A 12,327-nucleotide genomic window follows, 5' to 3' on the forward strand; every position below is an offset into this window, starting at 1 on the left:
TGTAAACATTGATTAAAGCACCTTAGTAACACCATGTTTTACTTACACAGCGCATTAGAAACTTTTTGACAAGTGATTAGAAACACTGTTGAACATGCCAACCGTAAGTAGTATGAAAGACGGACAAAGGAATGAATAAGAATTTTTCTCAGTGAACTTCCAGCTTACTTTCCTTCCACAAATAACTTGTTTGCACGCGTTTCGACTCGTCGACACCGCTTAACATACCAGTGTCAAAGTTTTGAAACACATTCATGTTGAACACAATGACATGGGCTTTATATGCTTTTCGGAGTATGAACTGAAAACTAACTCCCAGCGTCCTAGACCGGCGCGGCAGTGAATCCCCGAACGCAATCTGCCACTCGTGCGGCACTTGTTTCAAATCGGGGAATCCAGGTTTGCACAGGTTTACGGTGTTCAGTTAAGTTAGGCCACAAAGACAGATAGGCACTGTAATATTGCCTATGTTCCGCATTAATTCTGTAGAACAAAAGGTTATTCGTTATGACTGTGTATACTTTCTGAATAGAAAGTTGACCTGAGATTTTCATTGCCGCCCAACCGACCCCCTCCCTTTAAACAAGATTTGGTGAGGCTTCGATGGACCCTCCCCCACTCTCTCCATTTTGAGCTCATGTAATGAGTTTGTGGAGCGCTTAACTGCACCGTTATCAGCGCCCGCACAAATTCCCAATCTTTTCAGTCCAGCCTCGCCACTTTCCCGAATGATGAGGACAACACGAAAATCCTGTCCCCGGGCTCAGAAAATCTCCCATCCGGCCGGGAATCGAACCCCTGATCCAGAGGCAGCGCTAGCCACTAGACCATGTAATTAATGGACATCCCCTAATTTGCTGAACGCTTATCAGAAAGTGGGGTCGAGAATAAATTTTCCAACACTGTTCAGTGTGAAGAATAAACCCACAGATTTTCTGCGTCAATCTGTTAGTGTCGATGATATGCGAGGCCACAACATTACGTCACATACGAAAGCTTGTGATCTTGCACCAAAATTACGTCGATTGTTGCTGTGTGATCGGATACGGCTCATGTTTTGTGAGTTTCTAGCTGATTTCCAATAGATGAAACTGGCGTATATATATATATATATATATATATATATATATATATATATATATATATATATATAGAGTTTTTGCCATGTGAGTACTACAATTTCCGCTTGTCAGCTGACAGGCACCTTAAGGGCTACGTTTCAGCACGGCAGCTGCCCCCGTTATTCGGACTGACGCTCCGGGACTCTGCAGGTAGGCAGCGACCAAATACGGAACCAGATTCCCTTACGAGCCACTCCCGTTATGTCGCGCGAGCATTACCACCTGCTGCTCAGGGGGCGTGGGCCGCGCCGTTACTGCGCGCAGGAAATCCTGCTCTCAGCCATAGGCGTCAACGGAATGACAAGTCCAATTTTATACTCTATGGCACGCTTACTAAAATTTCATACAATAAACCATTATTCGTACCTACGGGTCTTCCTGCTTTTGACAGACGCTGTAACCCATTATAGCAAGGTGTTGCCATTTGGCAACGAATTCACGTGTAATGTAAGGAAACCACTCTTACCTACATGACCTTGCCTACTTCTTACATTATAATTTGTGTATTTAGCCATACCTCTAGATATTTTTTCACTAAAATAGATTTCCTAGAAAAAAATCATGAAACAGAGGATTAAAGATTCCCCGCAGTGGCGGTGAACAATGTTGCGGAAGTTGAGATTTGCAGAATATTTTAGCTTTCTTCCAATAAACTAAAAACGTTCTGTGTTCTGTATTTCGCAAAAAATGACATTACTGAAGAGCGGTGACCTGTATAGATGTGCGGTCTCACAAACTAATATCGTTAACTTTTTAGCTGTTTGACTGGTAAACGTCGTGGTTCTTTGGACAGCAGGTTATGAGTTCTATACTTGCAGTGGCTGTTATCCAGAGAATGTGCTTTGTGAATGGACATAATAAAACGAACCATGATCTAGATTTTTTACGTTAGGAACTGTAGCACGGCGGCATATGAACCCCAAAAGTGAGAATACTGCTCGAATTATATCCAGGAACACTAGTAGCACCAGTTACTCCTGATGGAGTGAACCCTGTATGAAGTCATACGACGTTTTATGCACCCTACTAACAGCGCGGCCTGTCAAACAGCTTTTCCAGCTTTAACAACATTCGTTGCTTTGGGACAGATAGCGGTTTCAAGCAGCTCACTGAAGTGAGTATTATAGTAGAAAGATCGACCCTAGACTAGCGGAAGTGGCATAGTATGTTTGCCACTTCAGCACTTTACGCCATTCCCCGCACTACTTAGTTCAGCTGTTTGAACTTGTGTTACTCTACAAGCACAACTTGTTTTCAGGCGTACGAAGCATCTTTTGAATCTTACGTCAAAGTGAGGCGGCAGCGATTTCTGTTTTCAATTCGCTCAAATGTTTATCAAGTTACGAGAACAGCACTAAACCATCCGAGACTTCAAGGAGTTTTCTCCAGTTAACACTCATTCTTATTGGATATAAGGTCCGCCTGTAAAGCAGAACTTTTTTCATATAGACCCATAGGTGTTTTAGTAACTTCGAGGCATCGGCAGTGGGTTTGTTTCATTTAAATTAATTTCACATTACCCGGTTACGCAGGACTGTACATTTGTACAGATAGCTTGCCATCTGCAAGTTTAGCTTTGACAAACAGACGTTTTACAAATGTTTTTGAATAACAATTTTAACTTTCCTAAGTAAGTTTTTTTGGGAACGTGAAAAGTTATTTCCAAACGAGAATTTTGTGAAGTATATGTAACATATGCGCGTGGTTCAGTAACTCATAAGAACGCAAATGATTTGCCCAACCCAAACTTGCAGATGACAAGCTATCAGTACGTAATAATGCACAGAGGGTCCCATGTAACTAATGTAAAATTAAGTCTTGCACTCAAACTGACGATTGTACGAAGGTGCTGAAACATGTTTGGGTAACATGAAAAATTAGATGGCGGACCTTACATACGATGCTGTTATCTGTAAACACGGCGAATACAAGAGCAGCAAATCCAAGTGAATACTTTTGTTATTTAATATATTTAATTGTTATTTAATATATAGTGTGTATATATTAAATAAAAGTGTTCCTTGGATTTTCTGCTCTTGTATTCACCGTGTTTACAAGTGACAGCATTTTATGCAAGGTCCGCCATGTATTTTTTTTCATGTTACCGAACACCTGTCACTCGTATTCGAAGTTACTGCAACTTGTCCAACGACGCGGTTGAAAAAACTATTTCGTCCTGCACAATACAGTTACGTCTTTTTATTTGGTATCCAGTTACGGTTAGTGTCAGGTAAAGCGCTGAAAGGAAGCACCGTTGTGAGCAGCCTCACTTTATCCAGTGAGAACTGCTAATAATCTTCCATCGGAACTGTCGCCCAGCCTTCACTGGATCCCAGCGTAGCAGCCAAATGCAGTAATGAAGCGAGATGATGCAGATTTATCGTCTCACCGGTCAAGGCGCTCCGTGCCTAATGCAGTGAGCAAACCGCCACACCACCGCTTCCAATACTATCTTCCACTTCTGTTTTGCTAGCAGAAACTCACTGCTTCCTTCGACAAATGCCTTTGAGCCCTTCAGCTGAATAAAACTGAAGCAATGATCTTGTGAACGGCTTCAGCATTTTAATGAAGTTCGGGCACTGCCGCCTTAATTGAAATACCGAATACAAACGCAGTTCCGCCACCAGGGCGTCACAGAGAGCGTTTTATCTGTGCGGGGTAAGCTCACCCACAATTCCTCGCGCGCGCGCCTTACTCCGACATTCAGAAGCAGAGGCCTCAAGAGCTGCCCCCGCAGCCGCAGTGTCGCTTCATAATTAAGCCCGCGCTTATTTTCAGAAGATGCCACTTCTTTAACACCGTTCGCTGGCCCGGCCCGCTGAGGGTCATTAAAAATGCATATTTTAATCACGACAGATACTGCAGGCCCCTGCGCTTGCCCTATGCACTACGATGAACTAAGCGCAAAGGGAAAAGCGAAGGGATTAAAAAAGCGAAACTAAGCAAAGCCGAGCCAGTATTCCCTCTGAAGGAACAACTATTCCGAACGCTGTGCGTATCAAGGTCCACAAACTACCTTTCAGATATCAAAATGAGTTTAGTGAAAACTGTTGGTCTCCCATCAGTCAACATTTTGAAACTAAGATGCAGTTTTTTCCAGGTCGGTTGACTGGTTTCTCATATCTGCTGTATTTCCAACAATTCACGCATTAGCGGCAAACGAGACCAGTCTTCTTTTAGACACCTTAAACCCTTATAGGTATGATACGAAAGTTACTTCTCGCACACGTCAAATATTCGGAAGTGTCGAAAATAAAAATCTTAAGACTGCGAAGACCAATCGAAAGAGCAACCTCACGTGCTATTCCAAAGACAATCCACATATTTCAGCTTTGTAGTGTGCTGATTCTGAAACCACGTATCATTCTGGAGCAGTAAGACTTAACTCACTGTATGAAAGAAGTGTCGATCATAATTTATGATGAGTACGGTCCAACATTCCGTCGGCTTTTTACGGGTGGTGTCTTAAGTTTGGACTTCAAAACCAAAAAAATTGCTGTACCCATCCACACTCCTCCAAAGGAACCATGACTTAGGTGTCCTACGGGATGGGGTGTGCTACTGGACGCCTCCCCTGAAATCCTGGTCGTGCAGCGTAGCCTCAGGTCAAGGTTTGGTTGAAAGGTGAGAGTTGGTTTATAGTTGGTAAAGCCAACGAATGCGAACACCAAATAAAGTAGGTTGCGGTAACAGTCTGAACTATAGGGTAGCGTAATGTTTACGCCAGTCCCCAAATCTAAGGACTTAACGCACTCTTGATAGTTAAAACTACAGGAAATTCGGAACACATTAAGTAATGGTCAAGGCTCCAACCAGTATTTCATGCGTATTATGCACACATAAATTACGAAAATAAGGGGGATGCACAACTTAACATTTAGTTAAAGTTTAACGATACCTATTGTACATCCACGAGATGGATTCTCCCCCCCCCCCCCACCACAAACATTACAATACACAGGTGAACTTCCGTATCCTCAAGCATTGCACTTTACCTGTTCCCATTGTTAACTTTTAACCTTAAGATCTCTACTTCGAACATACTCCATTTGCGTATCAACATTAGACACACTTAACTAAGTCTTCATCGAGAATTACGACAGAAAATTTTGGAGTGTGGAGCATCTTTGCCAGCCGAAGTGGCCGTGCGGTTCTAGGCGCTGCAGTCTGGAACCACGAGACCGCTACGGTCGCAGGTTCGAATCCTGCCTCGGGCATGGATGTGTGTGATGTCATTAGGTTAGTTAGGTTTAACTAGTTCTAAGTTCTAGGGGACTAATGACCTCAGACGTTGAGTCCCATAGTGCTCAGAGCCATTTGAACCATTTGGAACGTCTTTAACAAGGAGAATAGAATTTTCATAATTCAGTAACAGTATTTCGCATTTCTGCATCGGCTCTTTCAAATCGCCTAACTACTTCAATGACGTCGTTGAAATATCCAACCTTCACACCTCAGACTAGAACATACCACTTCCGTTGCATTGACACTGTTCATCTGGCCAGAAGTACCGGATAGTCGATAAAATTATATCTTCTGTAACGTTGAAGTGCGATTTCTATGATTACTGATACTTCGGACTAGTTATCTAAAACTCACGGTGACAAAGATAATCTCATTTTGATGTTGTGAAGAGATACAAGTTGAGAATTTGTGAACTACTTTTTGCTCCGAAACAAATCGCAATTAAAAATAGCATTCACCAGAAAGTAGCAGTCTCAAATCACTGATATCGGCGATACAGTTTGGCACATCCCTAGTGGTCTGAAGTGCGCCTTTGGAGACTGCGTGGAAGATAACCCCCATTCCTCTGACAGCGCGGAGATGTGACAACAGTGTGGCGGGAACAACCCTTGGAACGTGTCACGACCTGTCTACACACGCGCAATTCACGGCCATTACGCATCCCTTAGTCTGATCTGGAATTTCCGGCTTTTTCTGTGGCCCCCTAAACACGCCAGCCGACTGAGTGCAATGTTTGGACAGTGTTCGTCGCGCTTGTAAAACGCGTCTTACCCAATATTGCTATACCTCGATATTTAGCTGTGCAGGAACACGGCGCCCAAGATTTTTTAATTCTTAGTTTTATCGATTTGTAATTCTGGAGTAACTGTGCCACACAGTCCGTCGTAACATATCCAAAACTAATTAAAATACGGCATTAGCATAATTAAAGTTAGAACCATAAAATTACAGAATGAAAGCATGCAGCCTAACAAAGAAAACCGCCACGAAGTGCTAAACACATGAATTTCGAACGCTACGCGTAGTACAGTTTTTATAACTGGTGTGTTTACAAAAACGAAATTTAATTTAAACAGTGAAACTTATGAATATGCATTGAAAATGTTGGCCTTATCTTTATGACTATGCAAAGGGAACGGAACGTTGTCACTGGATGCTTTTACATTAAAGCGAAATGCATAGTACGCAATGGAAGGAAAAAGCTAAACGTTTTACGATTCGTTTTAAGAAATGACAAGCCTTTCAGTTAGCACTCGCTGGTACAAAGCTGCTGGGTTAGATCAGAGATACACATCCCGTACATCTCTGCTGTGTGTGTTTGAAACCAACATCTACTTTACGAGACAGATGGAACAACGCCAAGTTTCTGCCATTAAGTACTAGCAAAACTGTGCTATTTGAGTTTTTCTGATCTATTCGTGAAATAAGCATAGATTTTAACAATTGAGCGACTTTGTGCTAACATTACTCATGGAGTACAATTATTGTAGTTCCCAACTGTGTTCGTTTGAATAGTAGGCTACGTGAAATCTTAAGTTTGGACCATTGCACCGGTATCCGCAGTTCCACCTGCACATCGTTTCACAAGCGTCAGAATTTCATTAAGCTACATTGAGTTATGTACGGCAGCACTTCCACAGGACTTTTGAGAAAGCATTTAATTTTCAGACGATTCCTCAAACATACGCATCAAATGTATTATGCTGTTACATTAAACGACATTCAGTTCTATCCGATTGTTATACAAAATAGTCTACGTTTATGATCATTAAATCTAGTGCACATACTGAAACATCAAGATATGGAGCGGACTATGTTAGAAAATAAACTGCGTAAATTGCTCTAGTGAGTGAGAACATTATGTGGTGGTGGTGGTGGTGGTGGTGGTTAGTGTGTAACGTCCCGTCGACAACGAGGTCATTAGAGACGGAGCGCAAGCTCGGGTTAGGGAAGGATTGCGAGGGAAATCGGCCGTGCCCTTTCAAAGGAACCATCCCGGCATTTGCCTGAAACGATTTAGGGAAATCACGGAAAACCCAAATCAGGATGGCTGGCGACGGGATTGGACCGTCGTCCTCCCGAATGCGAGTCCAGTGTGCTAACCACTGCGCCACCTCGCTCGGTGAGAACATTATGTAGGTAATCTGTTAGAGAGTATGTTAAGTAGCGCTTTAATAATTTGACTGCTAGGTCTGGAGCCAGAAATTTCAATACTTTAGGTTATTAGCAATAATGAACGGTAATAAAACTATGATGGTACTAATACGTACGCTTTGTTTTTTAGCGTGTCGCCCAGGGAAAAGGCCGTTTCCGAGGGAATTAAAAGTTCCATTTAAGAGATTGAAACTTGTGCATAGTTATTTTGTTTTCATAGCGATAAAAGTGCAAATGAAACATCTGACTGCAATTACATGCTTCTTGTCTGCTCCCCTGAACTGGTTGTTATTCGTTTGCTTTAGAAGTACAGACGAAAATAAAAATTTGAAGGCTCAGTTTCCGCCAAATACCAAAAGCTTCAACCTGAAAAGAGAGAGAGAGAGAGAGAGAGAGAGAGAGAGAGAGAGAGAGAGAGAGAGAGAGAGAGACAACCGTACCTGTGAAATGAATTACTTTCCACATATCTTACAGTACAACCAAATGCCACAGTTGATATCACGAATTTATGAGCAGCTAAATGAAAACGATAGAATTTATTATATCAAAAGTAATCGCTTTAATACGTATTTCCCACTGGGGGATAAGTTGGTCAATGTGTCACGCGGAGTCTTTGCAAAAACTGAAGCGCCCCTTAACGTGCAAGTATGTTTAGTGACGGCATCATTCTGCCACAGTATGACGCCGAGCCGAGGTTGTGGCGAGTACGCAGCCCAAGTTTCGTTGGGGACCTGTGCATCATCCACACAGCCGCGATCTCTCCCTATGCGATTTCCATATGGTATCTCTGATGCCCTCAAAGAAAACATTTGTCACCGCAGATTTGCTTCTGATGAAGAGGTGCACGCCTGGGTACAGTAATGGTTCTGTAAGCAACCGCAAACCCTTTTCCACGAAGGCATTGGCCGTCTCGTCTCCGTGGGATAAGTATTAACAGTTTTGGCGATTACTTTTCAAATAGTTCACCTTTTCCTATCTGTGGTTTTTGACTAGCCCTTACTATAAAAACGTTTAGTGAAAGTATGCACGATAAAATTTTGACCGCCTGCATACAGCACACCTGCCGGCTGATCGAGATACTGGTTTCAGTATAATGAAGTCACGCCTAGACTATCATCTATGGTGGACGGTTCAGTTTATATTAAAAGCCACCATGCTTTAATTTCGACAGCTTCTGCGGCTAACTTTTTCACAGCCAATCCGTTGCGCATACAACTGCTACGGCAATTTTTAACGAGGCAATTATCTGATTTCCTGTAGTCCAGACGGCCATCAAGTTCATAAATGCGACTCACCGATAAAGACACTTCATACACTTTGCTCCACAGCCAGCGGTGCAACTATAGACAAGAACTATTTCTAAAACTAATGTACGAGGTGCATTCAAGTTCTAAGGCCTCCGATTTTTTTTCTAATTAACTACTCACCCGAAATCTATGAAACTGGCGTTACTTCGCGACGTAATCGCCCTACAGACGTACACATTTTTCACAACGCTGACGTCATGATTCCATGGCAGCGGCGAAGGCTTCTTTAGGAGTGTTTTGACCACTGGAAAATCCCTGAGGCAACAGCAGCACGGCTGGTGAATGTGCGGTACGGAGAGTGTCTTTCATTGTTGGAAAAAGCCAAAAGTCACTAGGAGCCAGGTCAGGTGAGTAGGGAGCATGAGGAATCACTTCAAAGTTGTTATCACGAAGAAACTGTTGCGTAACGTTAGCTCGATGTGCGGGTGCGTTGTCTTGGTGAAACAGCACACGCTCAGCCCTTCCCGGACGTTTATGTTGCAGTGCAGGAAGGAATTTGTTCAAAACATTTTCGTAGGAAGCGACTGTTACCTTAGTGCCCTTTGGAACGCAATGGGTAAGGATTACGCCCTCGCTGTCCCAGAACATTGACACCATTTTTTCAGCACTGGCGGTTACCCGAAATTTTTTTGGTGGCGGTGAATCTGTGTGCTTCCATTGAGCTGACTGGCGCTTTGTTTCTGGATTGAAAAATGGCATCCACGTCTCATCCATTGTCACAACCGACGAAAGGAAAGTCCCATTCATTCTGTCATTGCGCGTCAACATTGCTTGGCAACATGCCACACGGGCAGCCATGTGGTCGTCCGACAGCATTCGTGGCACCCACCTGGATGACACTTCGCATTTTCAGGTCATGCAGGATTGTGTGCACAGAACCCACAGAAATGCCAACTCTGGAGGCGATCTGTTCAACAGTCATTCGGCGATCCCCCCCAAAACAATTCTCTCCACTTTCTCAATCATGTCGTCAGACCGGCTTGTGCGAGCCCGAGGTGGTTTCGGTTTGTCGTCACACGATGTTCTGCCTTCATTAAACTGTCGCACCCACGAACGCACTTTCGACACATCCATAACTCCATCACCACATGTCTCCAACAGTCGAATTTCAATTGGTTTCACACAACGCAAATTCAGAAAACGAATGATTGCACGCTGTTTAAGTAAGGAAAACGTCGCCATTTTAAGTATTTAAAACAGTTCCCATTCTCGCCGCTGGCGGTAAAATTCCACCTGCCATACAGTACTGCCATCTCTGGGACGTATTGACAATGAACGCGGCCTCATTTTAAAACAATGCGCATGTTTCTATCTCTTTCCAATCCGGAGAAAAAAATCTGAACTTGAATGCACCTCGTATTGTGTTAATTCTGATAGTAACAGCTATCAGCCGTTCAATACCGTTATTCAACAAAACCATGTAGTGGGGATACCTGTTTCGAACCGACAGTTTCCTTCTCAGTTGCCTATTTAAGCTTACAATTACATTTGGCTTTGACTGCACATGTTATGTTGGCAGCTTTCGTTGTGGCGAAAGTTCCTTGGAGTGGTGTTGCCCTACAGCAAATAAAACCTGAGAGTTCTGTACGCACTATGTATATAGAAAATTTCGTTTGCCCCAGTGACCTGGTGCTAGTCTTTCTACTGGACGACACTTCGGTGACTTGCGTGCCCATTAAGCTATTGCAGTTATTCAATGGGGGAAAGGGACTCTACAGTTAAACTTTGGACCCGAACCAGATGTTTCTTGCGACTTCACATAGTTGAGGTTTGACGGCTGGGTTAAGCTAAGACTGAAAAAACCTTGCTGCAACCGAGATGCGACACCACGACTTCTGTTACAAGGCACGAGCTTTACCGCTGGACGACCAGTCTCGAAATTTATACAGGTAGTTCTCTCATAGGTTTTGAGTTTACGAATATCATTGTGACACGTAAGGCCGTTATCTTTTGACAGTATTGACTTAAAAGCTGAAATATTTTACACCGCCAAGGGACTGCAGACCTTGCTGCCTGAAATTTCAACTGTACACCTCAACCGGTTCCTGAGAAAAACAGGTCTAAACCGACACGGAAGATCAGTTTGCATTCCAGAGAAATGTATGAGCACGCGGGGCAATACTGATCCCACGGCTTATCTTGGAAGATTGGTTAAGGAAAGGCAAACCTACGTTTATAAAGTTTGTAGAATTTGAGAAAACTTGACTGGAATACAGTTAGATTCTGAACGTAGTGGGGGTAAAATACAGGATCCAAAAGGCTATTTACAACTTGTATGGAAACAAGATGGCAGTTTTATGCGTCGAGGGGGATGAAAGGGAAACTGGTTCAGCAGGAATTTAGACAGTTGTAGCGTATCGGTTATGTTCAATCTGTGCGCTGAGCAAAGAGTAAAGCAAAACGGAAGAAAATTTTGAAGGATTTAAAAGTCCAGGGCGAAGAAATAAAAACTTCTAGGTTATCCGATGATATTTTAATTATGTCAGACTGCAAAGGACTTTGAGATAGCAGTTGAATGGAATAGGCAGTGTCTTGGAAAGAGGATGTAAGATGGACAACAAGAAAAGCAAAACACGGATAATGGAATGTAGTCTAATTAAATCAGGTGATGCTGAGTGAATTAGATTAGCAAATGAGGGAGTAGATGAGTTTTGCTATTTGGGCAACAAAATAACTAATGACGGCCGAAGTAAAGAGGATATAAAATGTTGACTGGCAGTGACCACAAAATCGTTTCTGAAGAGAGATTTGTTATCTAATACAGATTTAAGTGTCAGGAAGTCTCTTCTGACACTACTGGTATGGAGTGTAGTCATGTACCAGAGAGACAAGAAGGGAACAGAAGCTTTTGAAATGTGATGCTACAGAAGATTGCTGAAGATTACATCGGCAGATCACGTATTTAATGAGAAGGTACTGAACAGAATGCGGAGGAAAATGGTGCACAGCGCGACTAGAGGGGCTCGATTGGTAGGACACATTCTGAGATGTCAAGGGATCGCCAATTGGGATGGAGAGAGAGAGAGAGAGAGAGAGAGAGAGAGAGAGAGAGAGAGAGAGAGAGGGGGGGGGGGAGGGAATTTTAGAGTAAGATCAAGATATGAATACATTAAGCAGATTCGGAACGATGATGCACGCTGTAGTAGTTATTGGGATACGATGCTTGCACAGGATGAGCAGCATGAAGAGCTGCATCAAACGAGTCTTCGGACTGAACACAACAAGAATGTGTTTTTACTGTCACCATCTGCATGCGATTTTCAGCCGAAATAGCAATACCTTTGAGTTACTATCTGATTATTTTTCAGTGTATTTTGCTGGCCACTGGAAAGTGGAGATGTTCTTTCCAACCCATGTCCCGGTTCTGCTATCATGGTCAAATCTCGGCAGAGAGAATCCGCGAGACGAGCTGATGCGGCCGAGAGATAGTGCTTGTGTGTACGGACGGACGCGTGATCGGGCCCGATGTGTGTGCCGTGCTGCAGCGAGATGTGGCAACG

At 43.2% G+C, this 12,327-nt stretch overlaps 1 protein-coding gene across 1 annotated transcript in view; it reads right to left on the minus strand.

Annotated features, from left to right (window-relative positions):
* The window catches only part of LOC126188043 (failed axon connections), a 151,130-nt gene that overhangs the window by 86,389 nt on the left and 52,414 nt on the right, over positions 1–12,327 (minus strand). The window lies entirely within an intron of this gene.

Source organism: Schistocerca cancellata, chromosome 1, assembly GCF_023864275.1.
Source record: "Schistocerca cancellata isolate TAMUIC-IGC-003103 chromosome 1, iqSchCanc2.1, whole genome shotgun sequence".
Classification (NCBI taxonomy): domain Eukaryota; kingdom Metazoa; phylum Arthropoda; class Insecta; order Orthoptera; family Acrididae; genus Schistocerca; species Schistocerca cancellata.